Source organism: Microcebus murinus, chromosome 2 (genome assembly GCF_040939455.1).
Source record: "Microcebus murinus isolate Inina chromosome 2, M.murinus_Inina_mat1.0, whole genome shotgun sequence".
NCBI classification, from domain to species: domain Eukaryota; kingdom Metazoa; phylum Chordata; class Mammalia; order Primates; family Cheirogaleidae; genus Microcebus; species Microcebus murinus.
This window is the reverse complement of record NC_134105.1, coordinates 36,895,859-36,914,112: the sequence shown is the minus strand read 5'-3', so window position 1 is coordinate 36,914,112 and position 18,254 is coordinate 36,895,859. Positions and strand designations below refer to the sequence as shown.

The 18,254-nt window shown below is 40.5% G+C and overlaps 1 protein-coding gene and 1 non-coding gene across 6 annotated transcripts in view; both read left to right on the top strand.

The window, feature by feature from the left end:
* AGBL4 (AGBL carboxypeptidase 4) overlaps positions 1–18,254 on the top strand; it is a 1,333,072-nt gene that overhangs the window by 900,748 nt on the left and 414,070 nt on the right. The window lies entirely within an intron of this gene.
* On the top strand, positions 11,513–11,619 carry LOC142869722 (U6 spliceosomal RNA). Its single transcript, XR_012918295.1, has one exon. It is a non-coding gene; the product is annotated as a U6 spliceosomal RNA (small nuclear RNA).

Genomic DNA, 18,254 nt, shown 5'->3' with positions numbered 1-18,254 from the left:
GGTCCTAAGAAAATGTACAGTGGAGAGCCCTAACCTAGCCTGGAGCATTAGGAAAGGCTTTTCTGGGGAGGTGACTTTTGAACTGGGCACAAAGAACAGGTAAGAGTCAGCGAGGCGCCGTGGCGCACTCCTATAGTCAGAGCTACTCAGGAGGCTGAGGCAGGAGTACTGTGTGAGCCCTGGAGTTTGGGGGCAGCCTATACAACATAGCGAGACCCACTTCTCTTAAAAAAAATGCTAACTAGATGAGGGTGGAGAGAGAAAGAGGAGAGGAAGGTGCAGGTAGGAAAGAGAGAAGTGTTCTGCGGTGAGGGAAAGGAGCACAGTGTGATGGAAGGATTGAAAAGAAGGCCACAGGCAAACTGTGTTCCTGGGAAAGTAAGAAGGTAAGGCTCAGACTCTAAGATAAAGAGCTTTTCCAAGAGCCTCAGGTGTGCCCTTGGGTCCCATTGTTGGCCTGTGTCCTCCACTTCTGTCTTGCTCACATTTCTCCATAGAGACTGACTTTGCTCTTACTTTCTCCAGGATGACACCAACAAATTCCCCGGCCCTGGGGCTATCAAGTCCTCTGTGCTTCCCTCTGCTCGTCTCCTTCCCATGTACCTATCAGTTTGTAAGTCTGTGTTTGTCACTCAACTGTGAGTCCTGTGGACAGAGAATGTGTGTCATTTATCTCTGTGTCCCCAGTGCCTGGCACAGAGCATGGCACCAAGTGCTTGTGAAAGGAACCCAACACAGTGTAGGCTAACTTTTTGCTTTGTGATACAAAGCTTAGAGATAGAAAGGTTCTCAGACTTTATCTTTTTCAACCACTTCATTTTACCAAGGAAGAAACTGAGGCACAGAGGGCCAAAACAAATTGCTCAAGGACTTGCACCTGAGGTGCCAAAGCCAAATTCAAAACAAGAATAATCTGTGTCCTAGTCCATTGCTCTTTCTCCTACACCTTGACTTGTTGATCAAGCTATCACTAAGTATTATAAACACCTCCTATAATTGGTGTGCACAACTATATAAGTATATTTATCTTTTTATACATTCATTCAGCAAATGTTTACTGAATGAGTCATAGATCACAGGGCATGGGTCAGGCCCCATTCCCTATGGTAAGGATTCAGAGTTAAGAAGCACAAAGTGTTCACTTCACAATGTGGTCAGTGCTTGTGGGATGATAGAGCACACATGCCTAAAATAATCAGATGACTTTAATGACAGTAAAATGACTTCTGAGACATTGGAGAATGAGAAAGGGTAATGAAACAGGTGGATCTTGAGCTAACCATTGAGGGCTTGACTTCAGTAGTGAAGAGAATGGTGTTCCTGATGTGTAGAACAGCATGAACAAAGGTTCAGAGGAAGAATATCTATTCATATATTCAGAGTGATGATAATAATTAGCTAACATGCATTGAGCTTGTACTGTGTACCAGGTATAGTGTAAGGACTTTACGTGTATTAACTCACTGAATTCTCACAATCTCCATTTTCCAGATGAGGAAACTAAGGCACAAAGTGGTTAAGTAACTTCCCAAGATCATACAGCTAATTAGTGGTAAAAAAGGGATTTGAGCCAGAAAGACTGGCTCCAAAGCCCTAGTTGCTTTTTTTTTTTTTTTTTTTTTTTGAGACAGAGTCTAACTTTGTTGCCAGGCTAGAGTGAGTGCCGTGGCGTCAGCCTAGCTCACAGCAACCTCAAACTCCTGGGCTCAAGCGATCCTACTGCCTCAGCCTCCTGAGTAGCTGGGATTACAGGCATGTGCCACCATGCGTGGCTAATTGTTTGTATATATATATATATATATTTTTTTTAGTTGGTCAATTAATTTCTTTCTATTTTTAGTAGAGACAGGGTCTCACTCAGGCTGGTTTCAAACTCCTGACCTCGAGCAATCCTCCCGCCTCAGCCTCCCAGCGTGCTAGGATTACAGGCGTGACCCACCACGCCCGGCCCCTTGTTCTTAATATTCCACTCTACTGACTCTTAACATTGACTCTTGACAGTAAGTAAGGGTCTGTGTTATATTAAAACACATATTGGGGAGCACTTGACAATAGAGAGTTGAGTCATATTTTGAAAAATAAATTTATTGGGAGTTTTTTCCTCTATTAACTGAGTATTTACCAGATATCAGAACAAAGCAAAGCTCTCTCATATGCTATCTCACTTGTTCTCACTTAATGCTCACAAATCTATGAAATAAGTAGTATCCTTGTTTTCATGATGTGGATCTAAGGCCCAAAGCAGTTCCATAGCTTGCTTAAGGTCTACTGAAGGGGCTTGTATGTCTACCACAGGTGTTTAGGAAAATGCAGCAGGAAATGGGTATGCATAAAAACCTTGAGCTAGAGTGTGCCCTGTGAATCAATGTGGTCCTGGGATCTTGGTGTGGGATAGAGTGTGGGTTTAGATCCTGGCCCTACTACTTCCCAACCTTGTCTCTTAGGTTTCTTCACCTATAAAATGGAGGTAACAATCTCTGTGTTCCAGGGACATTATGAGGAGAATAAGATGTGTGTGTATATGTGTAATCCTTGATTGTTATTACTAAAACCCAAGGTTCATGCCTGATTTTCTTGTCAGAATTCTAATTCTTCTGTGAACTTTGAAGGACTTTTCAGTTGGAACCTCAATAACGTGGCAGCACCACGGAATAATGGCAGTGCCTCTCCACTCTCGAGGCAAGAAAGGATGGAATAAAGAGGGTCATCCTGTTGCAATAATTACATAGTTACCATGATTGTCACCATTTGAAGTGCCTCCAGCTGAACTTGGAGGGCTGTATGCTTGATTTGCCTGTTTTAGTCCTGAACTTCTGTGGGACACTTTATGCCATAGGGGAAGAAATGATGATGCCACCCGTTAGAAACTGTAGTAGGGCATAACCCTGCACATCTTTCTGTGACTGTTTTCCTTACTTGTGAAGTTTTTCCTGAACTAGCCGCATAGTTTATTTTATTTTATTTACCTTTTTATAATTTTAGTGTATTATGAGGGTATAAGTATTAAGGTTATGTATATTGCCCATGCCGCCCTCCACCCTCGAGTCAGAGCTTCAAACGTGACCATCCCCCAAACGTTGTACATCTCACTCATTGTGTTTATATATACCCATCCCCTCGTGCCCCTCCCACCTGCCAGACACCCAATAAATGTTATTCCTATATGTCCACTGAGGTATTGATCTGTTAATACCAATTTGCTGGTGAGTACATGTGGTGCTTGTTTTTCCATTCTTGAGATACTTCACTTAGTAGAATGGGTTCCAGTTCTATTCAGGAAAATATAAGAGGTGCTATATCACCATTGTTTCTTAAAGCTGAATAGTTCTCCATGGTATACATATATCACATTTTATTAATCCACTCATGAATTGACGGGCACTTGGGTTGTTTCCACAACTTTGCAATTGTGAATTGTGCTGCTATAAACATTCGAGTGCAGGTGTCTTTTTCATAAAGTGACTTTTGATCTTTTGGGTGGATACCCAGTAGTGGAATTGCTGGATCAAATGGTAGATCTACTTATATCACTTTAAGGTATCTCCATATTGCTTTCCACAGAGGTTGAAGCAGTTTGCAGTCCCACTAGCAGTGTAGGAGTGTTCCTATCTCTCCACATCCACGCCAGCATTTATTGTTTGGGCACTTCTTGATAAAGGCCATTCTAACTGCAGTTAAGTGATATCTAATTGTGGTTTTGATTTGCATTTCCCTGATGATTAGAGATGTTGACCATTTGTCATATGTTTGTTGGCCATTATTCTGTCTTCTTTTGAGAAGTTTCTGTGCATGTCCTTTGCCCATTTTTCGATAGGGTTGTTTGATTTTTTCTTGCTGATTTTCCTGAGTTCTAAATAGATTCTAGTTATTGGCTTTTTATCAGATGTGTAGCTTGTGAAAATTTTCTCCCATTCTGTGGGTTGTCTATTTGCTCTCTTGACCGTTTCTTTGGCTGTGCAGAAGCTTTTTAATTTGATCAGGTCCCAGTTGTTTATTTTTGTTGCTGCTGTGATTGCCTTTGGGGTCTTCCTCATAAATTTTTTGCCAATGTCTAGAAGAGTATTTCCAATGTTTTCCTCTAGAATTCTAATAGTTTCACACCTAAGGTTCAAGTCTGTTACCCAGTGTGAGGTGACTTTTGTGAGAGGTGAAAGGTGTGGGTCTTGTTTCAGTCTTCTTCATGTGGCTATCCAGTTTTCCCAGCACTATTTATTGAATAAGGATTCTTTTCCCCAGTGTATGTTTTTACCCGCTTTGTCAAAGGTTAGTTGGCTATATAAGGATGGTTTTATATCTGGATTCTCAGTTCTGTTCCACTGGTCAATGTCCCTCTTCTTGTGCCAATAACAAGCTGTTTTAATTACTATAGCCTTGTAGTATAGTTTGAAGTCTGGTAAATTGATGCATCCTATTTTGTTTTTATTGCCTAGAATAGATTTTGCTGTATTGGGCCTTCTTTGCTGTATGGGGTCTTCTGGTTCCATACGAAGCATAAAATTATTTTTTTTATATCTGTGAAAAATGATGATGGTATTTTGATAGGGATTGCATTGACTCTCTAGGTCACTTTGGGTAGTATAGACATTTTAACAATGTTGATTCTGCCGACCCATGAACATGGTATATTCTTCCACCTGTTTACATCCTCTGCTATTTCCTTTTTCAGTGTTTCATAGTTATCCCTATAGGGGTCTTTTACCTCCTTCTTTAAATATATTCCTAGGTACTTTATTTTCTTTGTTGCTATTGTGAAGGGAATTGAGTCTTTGATTTGGTTCTCAGTTTGACTGTTGTTGGCGTATATGAATGCCTTTGATTTCTGTGTATTGATTTTGTATCCTGAGACTTTACCAATTTCATTTATCAATTCAAGGAGTCTCTTGGTTGAATCCTTGGGGTTTTCTAGGTATAATATCATGTCATCTTTTAGGGCCCACCTAAACAGAGATGCTCCCTCCTCTTCACACCCTTTGGTGGAGTTAGACTTTGTAGTAGAAAGAAGGAAACTGAATTCTGTCATGAATTAGTATAATGTAAGACTTTATTCCTTGCCTTGCCTCCCCCATGTGTAACACTTATAGTTGTTTTTCTTGATATGAAACATTTTCTGAAACTTTGCTAGGAAAATGTTTGACCAACCAGAAAGGGCCAGGGCAAGAGAGTATTAGAATGCCTTGGGGCCAAGAGATGATAGGTCCCAAAAAAGGCAGACTGGAGAAGGTGCAATGGGTTATAACAGAGTGAGACCTGGGGTGTGGGCACACTGGGATTCTACATCTGTCTCTATTAGCTGCTACTTTAATTATTTGATGTTGCTCAGTTTCCACATCTATAAAATTGTGGGAGTTTGACTATATTATTTATAAGAATTTTTTCCTTTGACAGCCTATGAAGCTGAAGTAAAGTCTAAAGACTTCATAATTTTACTTAGATACTGCCTCAGTTATGCCTACCTGTAGTAAGTCTTCAAGTAGTTTATGAGTAAATCAATCAATTTGATGGATGGATTGATGGATGGGAGAAAAGAAAACATCTACTCAGCTTTCATGTGTCAACTCAAGCATCACCTTCTCTGTGAAGACCTCACTAGCCCCACTCTGAACACTGAGAAAACTTAGCTGCCTATCTCTCCTCTATGTGCCAGCTGGCCACCCTATCCCCACCGTGAGCTTCTTTTCATTCTGGGATTTATCATGCTGTTACTTTAACTACTACATACCACATGTGAGCTGACTGAGGCAGGCCAGTGCCTTATTTACTGTAATATCCTCAGTGCCTATCACAGGGCCTTGCATATGGGATTGTGCAGTCAGGAAATGTTGAATGTTGCTTACAATCCTGGGTAGGAAACTGGGCCTGATGCCATCTAACCCTTCTAACCCCAGCATTCTGTTGTTCTATTAGTCTGTGCCTCAGAATAGCTTTATATCCAAGAAGGCTTCTTTGAGCTTCAGCCCACCCTCTACCTCAGGGAGGCTTAAAACCACACACACATGCATACACACACACACCCCATCACCGCCACCAATGACAATGTCCCAGTGCCCTTTAGCTTCTTGTGCTCCCCTTCATTCAAGTGATAATCACATGGTACTGCCGGTCTGTTTCCAGCTATTTCCATGAATGGACTGTGAGCCATAGGAACCATGTCTTTTTAGGGCAGGAACCATGGGTTAATCATCTTTGTAGCTTTGATGCATGGCACAATGCCTGGAACATAGCATGTGCTGAGTAAACATTACTAAGTATATCTTGGAGCTGGCATCAGTGGGTGTGTGTGTAAGGGCATAAGGACCCATGAGAGTCAAGTTGCTTCATGAGGTAACTGAAATACCTTTAAATAGCCACACTTTTGCTCTGAAAGATTTCAACTTTCATACATACTCATCACCTTTATAAGAGCGGCTCAGAATTTCTCTTTAGCATCATCTGGTAATCTTCATTCCGAGGAACAAAAGCATGGCTAACTGAAGCCACTTGCAACTTTCTTGAAGCAATACGTTTTTATTTGTCTGTTTATTTATTGTCACTCCTGCCACCCCCCTAGCATATAAACTGTATTAAAGCAGGGACCTTGTCAGTCTTGTCCCCATTGATTTCTCAGCCCTAATACAATGTTGCACGCACAGTTGTAGACGATCTATATGAGTATGTTGACTATACAAAGGCACAATGAGATCGACTCCCTTGTTCACACATATTTCCCATATTTTCTGCATAATCAGAGGAAATAACTATGATAAAGGGGAAAAGGCAATGCTTAGATAATTTGTTTAAAATGAAAGTATACAGATAAATATTCAGACCCCACCAGTAGGAATATTCATAGCCAACCCATCTAATTGCCAGGTATGTGGCATGTAAATACCTTCTATCATTACTAAGCTTGGCAAGTTAGTATTCTCCCATTTTACCAATATGGAAACTGAGACTGGAAGAAGGTAAGTAATTTGCTCAAGATCACACACAGCAGTTAGAAAGTGATAGGGCTGTGATTCAAATCTGGATTGAACATAAGCCCTAATTTTTTTCTCACTACTCTTCTACCTTCTATCTACCCATCAAACTTTCATTTATTGAATACCTACTATGTCTTGGGCTTTGTCCCAAATTGTGGGACAACATTAAATTGAGACACAGCTTCCAGTGTAAGAGGAAGACTTAGGAATATGGGCAGTGGAGCTAACATTTTTTAGCATGTACTTATATGCCAGATACCATTCTAGCTTGTTTGCCCCAGTTATCTCATTTAATCATCACAACAATCCTTTAATACTGCAGTCCCCAACCCTCTAGTAAGGGAAGGTTCATCTCTTTTTACAGCCACCCCCCATCACTCGTGTCACTGCATAAGTTCCGCCTCCCTACAGATCAACAGCAGCATTAGATTCTTATAGGAGCACAAATGCAACTGTAAACCACATGTGAGGGATCTAGGTTGTGTGCTCCTTATGAGAATCTAATGCCTGATGATCTCAGGTGGAGCTGAGGCAGTGATGCTAGCACTGGGGAGTGGTTGCCAATACAGATTATCATTAACAGAGAGGTTTGACTACACAGAGACCATAACAAATCAATTGCTTGCAGACCCATATCAAAACCCTATCAGTGAGTGGCAAATGACAATTAAGCTGCATCTTGTGTCAAGCTTTATAGTGGCAAGTGTGTTGATATACTTGAGTTGTACAGCTGCATCTGGTGGCAGGCTTTAAGTCAGAATCCAATGCTAATTTTAGTCTGCATGCAGCCCACCCATTATTTTATTTATCACTTCTGTCTCCATCTCTTTCCTACACTATGTACTTGTCTCAATCACAGTTTTGGTAAGCCCACAAGCTAACCCTAGCAAAAATGAGTAAAAAACAAACATCACTGGAGAACTTCTTTGAAAACAGGGAAAGACCTAATGATGAGACAGCAGAAGACTCTAAGATTGCCAAAAAATTAAAGCTGTATTTAAAAGAAAATACCAAAAGTCCTACTTAAATTATGGGTTTATTGCAACAGGTGATTCACATTCTCCAAGCCTGCTTTGTATAATATGTGGTGACTGGCTATCCAATGAAGCCATAAAACCTTTAAAACTGCTTCACCACATGGAGACCAAGCACCCTGCATTAAAGATAAGCCTTTGGAGTATTCAAAATAAAAAAACATGAACACGAAGAACAGAAGCGATTTTTGAAGGCCACCGTTTCATCAAATGTGTCTGCACTGACAGCATCATCTTAGTGGCTAACCTCATTGCTAAGAAGCCCTTTTCTATTGGTGAAGAGTTAATCTTGTCTGCTGCTAAAAGACATTTGAACTTTTAGTAGAGGCTGCAGTTCAAAAGGTGGCATGTGTTCCTCTTTCAGCTAGCACCATAACTATTTAAATTGATGAAATACCAGGGGATATTGAGGCACAATCATTAGAGAGGATTAATGAGTCACCATGGTACACAATCCAGGTTGATGAGTCTCCTGATACTGACAACAAGGCAACAATGCTTGTGTTTGTACAATATATTTTTCAGGAGGATGTGCATGAGGATATGTTATATGCACTTTTGTGGCCAACCAACACCACAGCTGCAGAGCTATTCAAGTCTTTGAATGATACATATCAAGAAAACTGAATTGGTCATTTTGTGTTGGTATATGCATGGACAGAGTGACTGCCATGACTGGACAGCTTTCTGGTTTCACTTCTTGGGTCAAGGTTACTTCTGAATGTGAGTCTACATACTGTGTCATCCATAGAGAAATTCTGGCTAGCCAAAAAATGTCACCTGAACAATTTTTTGCAGGATGTGATTAAAATTATCAACCACGTTAAAGTACATGCCCTTAACTCATGTCTGTTTGTGCAGCTCTGTGAGGAGATGGACACCGAGCACACACATCTTCTCATACACAGAAGTGAAAGGGCTTTCTGATAGATCACTGGCTAGAGTTTTTGAATTATGAGAACCATTCCAGAGATTTCTTTTAGAAAAACGTCACAACTGGCAGCACATTTCAGTGACACAGAATGGTTTGCAAAACTTGCTTGCTTGTGTGACATAGTCAACCTGCTCAACGAACTCAGTCATTTCAGGGGAGAACAACAACTGTGTTCAAGTCAGCAGATAAAGCAGCTACATTCAAAGCCAAACTGTAATTATGGAGGTGACAAGTGAACATTGGGATTTTTGACATGTTTGAAACATTAGCAGAGATTTTGAAAGAGCCTGAGCCAGGGCCTTTTTCTCCCAGCAGGTGCCTTATCACCTATCTCAGCTTTCAATAGAGTTTGAGCATTATTTCCCAACCACAAAAGACCCCCAAACTGGGAAGAAATGGATCCATGACCCATTTATGAATAAGCCAGGTGAATCAATTTGTGCCAGAAGAGGATCAACTATTTGAGATCACAAATGATGATGGCCTTAAAAGTATGTTTGAGACAACTTCAAATCTCCATACATTCTGGATTAAAGTCAAGGCAGAATATCCCGAGATTGCCACAAAAGCACTGAAAAACCTGCTTCCATTTCCTACCTCCTATCTTTGGAGACATGATTTTCTGCAATGACAGCAACCAAAAGGAGATTATAGAATAGACTGGACATAAGCAACATACTTCAGGTGTCACTGTTTCTGATTACCCCCAGGTGGACCATCTAGTCACAGGAAATCAAGCTCAGGGCTTCCACTGATTCTGCATTATGGTTAGTTGTATAATTATTTCATTATATATTACAATGTAGTAATAATAGAAATAAAGTACACAATAAATGTGATGTACTCGGATCATCCCCAAATCATCCCCCTCCTCTGGTCCATGGAAAAAAATGTCTTCCATGAAACTGGTCCCTCATGCCAAAAAGGTTGGGGACAGATGCTTTAATAGTTTCATTGTTACCCCATTTAATGGATGAGGAACCTGAGGATTTGAGAAATTGTCATGTGCCCATCACTCAGGAAGTAAGCTAGGAATTCAGTATTAAAATCAGGCAAGTCTGGCTCTGAAGCCATATTCTTTGACATACTCACTCCCATCATAATAATTCAGCATCTAGCTCTAAGTAGACCACTGAAGGAATGGGTATATTTCTCCAGGGAGTACTTCAATAGGCCTATGTCTTCTGTTAAGGCACCTCCTCAATAGCTCTTTGCCTGATACAAAGACCTGATTTACTCTGGGCAAAGGGCAGGAGATACATCACCCTTGGAGTTTATAATGGCAGATGTCAGGCTTCCCTATGTGGCTATGTCTATAACTGCTAAGTTTATAAACATGCCTTGTTGGTTTTACATAACAGTCCCACTAAGGAAAAAGTGAACTGCTTGTCTCCAGAGGTCTCATTGGTTTCCATGGGTAAGAGAAATGGCATTGGAAAGTGAGTTGAAGCCAGATGAAGAAATTGGGCCCTTTGGGTCACTCCTCTTTTTCCCTTATAAGGGGCCCTGACATCGTAGGATAGATATAGCTTGCTGTTTAGAATCAGACAGATCCTGCTTCAAATCCCAACTCTGCCACCACCTTGGTATATGACTTTGAGCAAGTAACTTAACCTCTTTGAGTTCCATTTTGAAAATGAACAGGATAAAACAACCTTGCATGTTGTTATAGGGATGAAATGGGATAACATGAACAAATTTAATGGCATGGGTTTTAGCATCCTGTTAATTATAACTGAGATCACATGAACAATATTAACATTTCTATATCCCTATACCCTTGTCTTTCATAGCAGTAAATCCAGGTAATATTTCTCTTCCTCAGATAGTTCCAAGGATTCTAAGGATTCTTACAAGTGTTTGTACACTCCTCATGGTATAACTTGCCACCATATAGACTCTGCTAAGACTTCATAATACTAGGCCTCAGTCTATCTAGGAACCACTCCTAGGCTAGAACTTTATTCCTTTGAATATTGTGTTCATCTTTGCCATTATCTTCAGAGATGCAAATCTGTGACCTATTAAAATGAAAGTGAAATGCCAATCCTGTATCTCAATGCCAGAAATTAACTTGCCACAGAACAATGCTACCACGAAGTGCTCTTCTCTTTATACTCATTTCAATAGTATTCTGCAGAAAATACCTTGGGATCCAAAGTGTTACAGAATTTAGTGATTCATCTCTTCTGATTCACACATGCAGAGCCATTAATCTTGGTCAGATATCCTGGCTTTTATTGACTATAGTAAGAGCCACCACTGCCTGCTGATGTTCAGGGTCCATGGCTGCTCCATCCTGCTAGACTATTCCTCCCTGTGAATAAATTCCCTCTGAAGCTTCTATTGATCCTCTGCAGTAACTTCCATCAGCATCTTTTCCTCTTTCCTTTCTTTTCTCCTCTTTCTCTGCCTTCCCACCCTCCTCCTTTCCCAATTTATTAAATATGTCTGTGTATTTGTCAGAACCTCTAGAAAGGGTTCAAGTTTTTCTTTTTGGTTTTGATTTTTGCCTACAAAACTTCTATGTAGTTCTGACTTTACTTTTTCTTTCTTGCTTTCTGAGATAGAAAAGACATCATTGGGTGCTCTCTTTGGCAGCACATATACTAAAATTGGAACAATACAGAGAAGATTAGCATGGCCCCTACACAAAGATAAAATGCAAATTCATGAAGCATTCCATATTAAAAAAACAGAAAAATCATCATTGAATCCCAGCATTGGAATAACTAATATTGAGAGCCAGGTTACCTTGTGAGTGGATGATTTCTATTCATAAGTGTGTCACTGATATGCAGTCCTTGGATGTAACTATCAGGGGTGAGGGGCAAGAGGAACTTTCCCAGCTTCACTCCTCATAAGCACCTTCTCCTAGGTCTGCTTCCAGCAATTCTAGACTGTCCCCTAACAGGTATGTAGGGAACAGGTACATATCTGTAAACCATTCTCATTCCCCAAAAAGCTATTCATAGCCTCCAAAAGATGCTTTCCACTCTTTTAAAATTCAGCTAGATATGGTAAAGGATCTTTTTCTGGTCTCATCACTACCACTTACTAAATGTACACTTTGAGTACATCACTTGAACTCTGATTGTCAATTTCCTCAACTCTTACTGGTGTCAGCAGTCTCCATCCTGCTTGCCTCACAGTGGCATTGTAATTATCAAGGAGAATGCTTAGAAAACTGTAGAAGGACTAGAACAGGGCTTTGCAACTTTGGCACTATTGGCATTTTGAGCTAGATAATTCTTTTGTGAGGGAGGCTGCCCTGTGCATTGTAGGATGTTTAGCAGCATCATGGCCTACCACTAGATACCACCCTCCTTCTAGTTGTGACAATTAAAAATATCTCCAGATATTGTCAGATGTCCCCTGTAGGTTAAAATCATCCCCAGTTAAGAACCACTAAACCAGGGGGCTATTCATTATTATTAATGTTGTTGTTGTTGTTGAAAGTATTTGAAGAATGAGAGATAAGTCAAAGAGCAAAATGGGGTCCCCACTTGGCTATATGGAGGGGAAAAGACAAAACCTAGAAAGTATAGGAGCTGATTTTCCTGATCTTGGATGTATCACTGAGGCATTCTGTTGGGTCAGTGATAGGAAGATGGTTGAAAGGCAAACAATGTCCAGGTCCCTATAAGCTCCAAAGAGCAAATCAACACCCAGACTAATCCATGCAGATCCCCTGCCTTCCCTCCCCCTCCTGGAGGCCCCACTCTTGAGCTTTTAATTTGTTTTCACAGCAATTTGAACAAATTGAATTTGTTAATTAAAGTGGTAAAATGAAATGCTGAGCATTATTGACTAGATGCTAATGCCATTAACAGGACTGAAGGAGAGGGACCCAGGCTGTCAATCGCTGCACAAATCAGATCAGCAGAGGCCACAGTACAGACTGTGCCTGAAGGCTGAAAGGACAGACCTGTTTACTTGTTATGTGATTTTGTCTTTATCAGTCAGGATCTGTAATTGCCAAGACATTCTTTTAGCAAATAGTTAACTCTTTTGTGTCTGAGCTTGTTTTGTGTGCTGAGAATATATATACTGGTGAACTACATAAGACCCCACCCTCAGGAATCCCAAGGTCTAATGGGGGAAAGAAATAAAGAAATGTGGCTCTAGCATAGCACAAGGGCTTAAGAGTTTGGCTTTTGGAGGGAAAAGACCTGGCATTCAAATCCAAACTATGCATTTGACAGTCAGGGTAAGTGACTATACCTTCAGTTTCTTTTTCTATAAAATAGGGATGATAATAGTACCCCCTTCATAGGGTTTCTGTAAAGATTATATGCAACGATTCAGGTAAGATACTTAACATAGTCCATGGCACAAGGTAAGTGCTCAATAATACCTATTATACACTTATTACCACATATTATTATAAAGTTAAACACAAATGCATAGGGGAACACAGGTGGGAGGGATGATACCTGCTTTGAGGAGATTAAGGAGTCTTCGAAATGTGACACTTGGAATTTGGCATTCCAGTTGGAGAAATGGGAAAGGACTTTAGAGGTGGAGAAAAGAGTACATACAGAGCTACATACATATAAAAATGCCAAGGCCAGGTGCAATGGCTCATGCCTGTAATCCTAGCACTCTGGGATGGCAAGGCAGGAGGATTGCTTGAGCTCAGGAGTTCAGGAACAGCCTGAACAAGAGCAAGACCATATCTCTACTAAAAGTAGAAAGAAATTACCTGGACAACTAAAAATAGAAAAAGTTAGCCTGACATGGTGGCACGTGCCTGTAGTCCCAGCTACCTGGAAGGGTGAGGCAGGAGGATTGCTTAAGCCAAGGAGTTTGAGGTTGCTGTGAGCTAGGCTGATACCATGGCACTCTAGCCCAGGCAACAGAGTGATACTCTGTCTCAGAAAAAAAAAAATGCCAATTTATTTTGGGATGGTAGAAGTCTGTGGGAATAACCAAAGGGCTGGGTTTGAAAGACACCCTAATTTCATTCTCACCTCAAGCCTTCACAGCTGCTTCTTGCCGAATCCTCCTATTCTTGGTTTAAATGTTACCTTCTCAGAGAAGAAATTCCTAACTACCCTTTCTAAAGTAGGTCATCTTGTTTTCTGATAGAATCCTGTTTTTCCCCCTTTAAAGCATTTATTAAAATTTATACTTACATATTTTATCTACTCATTTACTTATGAGATCTCTGTCTCTTTCACTGGGCTGTAACTCCATGACAGCAGGGAACACATTTGTTTTGTTATCACTGGATAAACAGGACCCAGCTCAGCACAGGGCCTGGCATATAGTAGACATTAACATTTGTTGAATGGATGATTGATTTATGTGCCAAAATGGGCAGATAAGATATAAGTGCTTTGGTTTGCATAAGCACAATCATTTTGGTCAATATCAAACAGATATTAATGAATCATTTAGGAATAGGAAGAGTAACTAATACTTGTTGAGTGCCTACTATGAACCACTTAAAAGCCACTTAAAGCATTTTTAATGTGCTTTATTTCAAATCCTTCCAATAATCTTAGGATGTAGCTATTATTGTCCCAATTTTAGAGATAAGGAAATTGAGACTCAGAAATTAGGTTACTTTCCCCAAAGCATCCTGCTGATAAATGGGAGAACTGCAATTAAAACCCAGATCTGTTTGGTCCCACACCAGTGCTCCAGAAGGTCTAAGGGCTTAGAAATGTCCCAAAAAGACTAAGAACCCAAAGCAGTAGGTACTATGGTGATCTTCCTGGAGACCTGGGTTCTACCCCCAGAGTCACATGGTTAAAATTTTCAGTAATTGTCTGCTCTTTGCATCCGACAAGCCCCCATTTGCTGTTGAAAATATAAACTTCATAATTGGACAATAATAAAGGAAAGCCCGATTTTATTCATTTATTTAATTTCCATTAAAGTCATCAAAAGTGATTTATTGATTACAAAAGAAAAAAAGAGAAAAAGCCACGTCCAAAGGTCAAATGTTTGTAGGCAACTTAACAGATGCTGGGCTCTGGTGTAGCAGTTAGTGAGTGTCATGGAGAAACACCATACGCTTGAAACCCATAATCAGAATCTGGAGTTTGGAAATAGCTTATTTTTTAAAGGCATGCCACACAATGAAAACATTAGTAACAAAGGAAAAAAATCTATGAAAATGAGTAACAATGAAACTGAATCATCAAAGGCCTGAATTTATGATAGCTACAGAGCCATCAAGTGAAGCTGAAGTTGATAGAAATAATCATAACAATAATAATAGTTAATAATAACTCCCACCTAGTCAGCCAAGTGTCATCATCTGACTCTAAAGCTAATCTTATCTTTCCCATTCTCTAGTCATGGCATCTTGAACAATATGCTTTACCTCTCTGAGGTTAATATTCTTATCTGCACAATGGGCTTATGTCTTCTTCAGGCAGCTCTACTAGAGAGAGACTAGACTAGGAATTGGAGGCTTACACTCAGCTCCTATCTCTGTCAGACTCACTTCAAAATCTCAGGAAAATCTCATGCTTACTCTGGGCCTTGTTTTACCCATCTGTCAAGGATTGAGTTAGACTGCATGCTTGCTAAGGCCCCTTCCCACTGTGATATCTTGTGTTTTCAAGAGTACAAAGCTCTACTCAGATGTAAAAGATGGTAGGTTTGGCAGGCATCATTAAGGGAGATTCCCAACTGTCCTTAAGATTCTGACTAATTCTGAGGGGATTTTCCAAGCTTTTCTTTGAACTTGCTGAAGAACCTTGGGAAAGTCACTTAACCTGAGTTTCTTCATCTGTAAAATGGGAGAATTTTGTGCATTTAGCATGGTTTTCTAAGAATATAAAATAAATAAAGGAAGAAGGTCTATGCAAACAAAACTGTAAATTGTCCTTTCAGTATTATTTGCAAATGAGACTGGATAATTCATTCTCATCCATATAGCCAATAAAGTGTCATATCCAGATTGGGGGTGGCTACTTCAATACAGTAAGTGCTCAAGCCCTCCTCAAGGACTCAAAGCTGCTTCAATGTTAGAATCAGACATCAGAGTGCAGCTCTCCTGAGCTGTGTGGGGCTGAAGAGACTGTAAGGGCCCATTGAGCCTGCCACTCAGACAGCACTTGTATAACAAAATTGATTCCAGCTGGCTTTTCATGTCTCTTTGGGGATCAGATAAGATCTCTGTGAAGCTTAGCCTGGACTGTGGATTGTCATCATAAAGGGTGACTTCCAAAAAGAGCATACTAAGGAAAGAAAAGATACTGAGCAACTGTAGAACGGCAAATGCTCTCACTTGTCAGAAAGAGAAGGCAGTGAATTTCTTCTACTTTTTTATAAGACCATAGAATTTGACTTTAGTCCTCAATGTTGGGGTTTGAAGTACTCAATGAACTATATACCTCTGCTCCCTATCCAAGATCAGATCCAACTGAGAGTTGTAGGCAGGTAAATTACCACTTAGAAAAGCTGGGTTGGAAAACATGACTGAAGTGGATGGCAACAAATCCTGAACCCTAGAAACCTACCCCCTCCTCCCAGTCACAGGTAGCAGTGGGGCAGAGCACAAAGGGCAGAACTGAGTGTACGCTGTCTGTAGGTAGGCTAATTCCAGAGAAACATAGAGCATCAACTGAACTTTACTGCTCAATTTTATTACTGTCACCATTGGATAATTTACTGCTTACTCCCTAAGGATACTCTGGTAGGGGAAGGAGTTAGGCAAGGGGAGGGGAGGAAGGATGTTACTCTAGAAGGGTTACTTACTTACTTACTTGTCTCTCCACTGGCTTACTCCATATTGAAACACAGCCAGTGGAGAGACACTAGAGTGTTTTCAATAGCATAGTGACATAGTGAAATTTATGTTTTGGAAACAACACTCTAGCATATGAGTGGAAGATGGATTTGAATCCAAAATACAAATTCATGACTTCCTAACTGCTCAGCAGGCTTTAACCAAAATTTATTGACTAAATCAGTATCATTGACACATTTGAACTCTCAGAACTTAGTATGTTTAACATCTTTGTTGAATGAATGAATGAACAATTGAAAATATGAAGTAGAAGATTGGCTTCTAGAGGCAAGGTACAGGGCTCAATGATTGAGATAAGTACACCAAAAGCTTGATCATACAGGGGAACTTGAAGAGATAGCTAATAGAGCACAGAGTTAGGATCTTGAAACACTTGGATTCAGTGACTGAATAGAAAACATAAAATTAAAGTTTTAGGGGTCCTAGACAAAGGATGAAACTCAGAACTAAGGCAGCAGCCATGGGAATAGAAAGGAGGAGGATGAGCTGAAGGATTCTTTGGGGACTGGATGCAGGGATGGGGGGATTAAAATATCTCAGAGGATTCCTAGGTTCCTAGCTTAAGGAAATAGGTGGGAGGTGATATCCTTTCCTGGGATGGGGAACACTGGAGGAAGAGCATGCTGAGGAAAGATGATAGTTTACTTTTGAGACATTTTTGAGTTTGAGGTGACTGTGGGATATCTCGGTGGTTACGTATAGTGTGCTGTTGTACATTCAGGTCTGAAGCTCAAAAGAAAGGACTTAGATTTCCACCAAGCACTCCTCCTATATCTAAGGTGAACATATAATTTATCTTCCAAATTTCACTTTGAGAGTGAAAGGTGGTATCATTAATAATTACACTGGGACAACAGATACACATACTGGGACATGTCACCCAGCTTTGCTGTCCTGATCACCACTGCTTGTGCTCTAGTTCATTAATGCTGCCCCTCACTAAGCCCTGGGGATACCTCCTGATGAGTCACATCCCACCTGGCATAATGGTTGAGTGTCTCCAACCCTCTCTTCTCTACAGAAAGTGAAGTCTCTCAGTCAGCCCCTAGACACATACATTATTGAATCATTCAGCCTAGGATCTCCAGGGATATTGAACCTATTCTCAATCCTTTACCATTAGATAAACATTAAGGAAAAGAAAGGGAATTAAACCTTTCTGCAGCTCCCCAGGGGCACTTACCAAAATAGGCTACCTCATCAAAACAACATTTAACTAAATGGGTGAGCAACATCAACTAGGGAACCTGGGGAGAGAGGCAAGGCTCATGCTGAGAAAGCAGCCAGGGGAACCAAGAGGATGCAAATCAGCTTTCTGGCCTTGGGACTATAGAGGGCAGAGCTTAACCAAGAAAAGGCCACCTTCCCTTAACTCCCCCAAGCCGGGTCAACTGCTCCCCTTGGGCAAGGTTAAGTGGGGCTGATTGGAAAATATAATAACAATAGTTACTATGTGTGGTACTTCACAGTTTCCCATCTGGCATTTCATTTTGATCTTTAGTAGAAACCTGACAGGAAAGCAGGGAAAGAATTACTATCCCCATTTAATGATACTG